Here is a 2,776-nt window from a genome sequence, read left to right as displayed (position 1 = left end):
ATTTCGTACCTGTCGCAGTACTGAGACAAATAATCTCCAATTTCCTTGTTGCTAATTGTGAGATAAGTAATTTCCACGAATGAAAAGTCATTTCCAGGAATGAATTCTGGTAAAAGTGAAGTTCTGCATGTCAGGTCATAGACTCACCAATGCATCCATGGAAATATTTGAGTGAGGGAAGTGGGAGATGAGCAAATCACTCTGACCATCAGAAATTACATTAATTTTGTCATCTGACAACACAAAATATCCATGGGCTTTGAAAATAGGCACGACTGGGTGGGAAGTTAACCCAAATAAACTAATTTTACAGCAAAATTCCAAAACCAGTAGTTTATTAATATCCAATGAATTAGCTGTTATTTTTATAAAAGGGTAAAGAATATTAAAAAAGGAGAAAAATCCAACAAATATCTATTTCAGTCCTCACTAACGCACTGCTGCTGACCCAGGAAAAACCAACGTCAGATTTTGGGAGCCTCAGATATGTGCTGTCGAGTTTCTTATTTAGGAATGATCCAGAGAAAGTGTCTCCTAAAATAATAATTAAAAAAAAAAAAGAAGCACAACTGTACAGACTCACCAAGAATAGATCTCAACACGCTCTATTCACAGCTCTCTGTAGGAAGACAGAAGAGGAAGGAAGGAAGGAAGGAAGGAAAGTAATTGCTCTTTAATTATATCATGAAAACATCAGCTGACATTGGCAGTGAATTGGATTCCATGTGCAATTCCAAGCTTTGGAGCTCATGGCAGTCAGGAAAAGGCAGAGAGTCCAAGCCAGGCTGCAATCCCCACTTCCCAAAGTACATTTATTTATCACCTCCACCTCACAGCCACACATTTCAGTCCCCAAGTTCAGCCCAGCCTTGGGTATTAGCAGGAAACCTGGCAAGGGAATAGCTGAGTTTAATTCTATCCCAAATTTCTGTAGTTCCCCCATCTCTACACCTGCTAAAGGGAGTACCTGAGTTCAATTCTATCCTGAATTTCTGCAGCTCCCACATCTCTACACCTGCTAAAAGGAGTACCTGAGTTCAATTCTATCCTGAATTTCTGCAGCTCCACCCAACCTCTACACCTGCCTGGTTATTTTCTCAGCCATGGATTTTGGGCAGATGTGATCCCATTGAGGATTCTCCAGCCAAAACCAACTTCATGTGTGAAAGGGACAGCAGAAAACGGACTGAGAGCTCCCAGAGTGATGTAAAATTCCTGTGGAATTCCCAGCCACGTCCAGGGGATTGGGTGGGAAAATCCCAAACCAAAACCTCCCTGCAGAGCAGAACTGCCCTCTCAGGGGGAGCTCCTCTCATTCCTTCTGCATTCACTGCTGACAGAACAAAAGAATAAAAAATTCCCTTTTTTCCCTTCTCCTCCTTTTTTTTTTTTTTAATTTTTTAAAATTTATCCAGAGGCACAGGAGTGTTTTCCCCACATCTCTGAGCACATGTTAATCCAGCAGTGACAGTCACTCCTGCTGAGCTGTCACAATGTGCTCACTGCAGGTTTGGGGCTCTGGGATGCAGCTGCAGTTTGTGTGAAGCTCAGGCTCTGTATCTGAGCCTCACCAGGCCTGATGTGATCCCTAAATAAACTGAGCAATGAGCTCCCAGCAGCAGCAGCAGTTCCAGCACTGCTGGCTTTCCAGCAGGAAATTCTCCCCAGAATTCCAGGGAGAGTTCTGAGAGAACTCAACAGCACACCTTGGCTTCCCTCACCTCCAGCAGGTAAACCCCAGCAGGATAAACCAGAAAAGCAGCAAAAATTCCTGAAAGTCACTGGCCTGTGGAGCAATTGCTTCAGCCACCGTGGGGAAACCATTCCTATGGCTGTGCCAGGGGAGAGGAGAGATCCTTCCCGTGGAAAAGGAGGGATCAGGATGTCACCCACACCCCCAGGATGTCACCCATACCCCCAGGATGTCCTCCACACCTCCAGGGTGTCACCCACACCCCCAGAGTGTCACCCACACCCCCACGATGTCACCCACAGCCCCAGGATGTCACCCACACCCCCAGGGTGTCACCCACACCCCCAGGATGTCACCCACACCCCCAGGGTGTCACCCACACCCCCAGGATGTCACCCACACCCCCAGGATGTCACCCACACCCCCAGCATTCCCCAAGGCACACCTTGGGCTGCCACAGGCAGTCAGATGGCAACTCATTCTAGTTCTGTGCACTTGGGGCAGATGTGCAGTTTTCTCCTCTATTCACTCATTCAGCTTGAGAGGGTTGTAAAAAAAAAAAACCAAAAAAACCAAAAAACAAACTAAATTGTTCTATCTTGTTCTATCTTGTTCTATCTGCAGACTCTTTCCTTGCAAGATCTGGTCCAGATCCTTGGATCCTTCATCCCATTTTCTGAATGGCAGAGGTGGGAGAGAAATGATCTTATAGCTCTGCTGGGATGTGTGGGATGAAATAGCATTTGGCACTTGTTCTGCTGCTGTGGGGAAACAGGATGGAGCCACAAGGAGAGGAACAAAAGGAAGGAATTAGGCTTGAGGAGTGCTGGGGATTTCTGTACTTGAGGATGCTGCTAACGCTGCATGTTTGGATTACAGCCTTGAGATTTGTATCAGGATCTCTCAGAGGAGGATTTGGGATTGGAATTTGGGGTCAGGCAGAAGCTCAGAGAGCTCTGGAGTTCAGGAGAACCTTGCTGGTGTCTCTGCCCCATCTCACATCACCCAGGCTGGGCTGTGGGGTTGGTTTGGCTTCAGTTCCCACAAACACACCAGACCAGAACATCCCAAAGCACTCCCTGG

The sequence above is a fragment of the Lichenostomus cassidix genome, chromosome 15 (assembly GCF_008360975.1).
Source record: "Lichenostomus cassidix isolate B80296 chromosome 15, HeHo_3.0, whole genome shotgun sequence".
Classification (NCBI taxonomy): Eukaryota; Metazoa; Chordata; class Aves; order Passeriformes; family Meliphagidae; genus Lichenostomus; species Lichenostomus cassidix.
The sequence above is the reverse complement of the archived record's forward strand: the minus strand, read 5'-3'. Positions refer to the sequence as shown.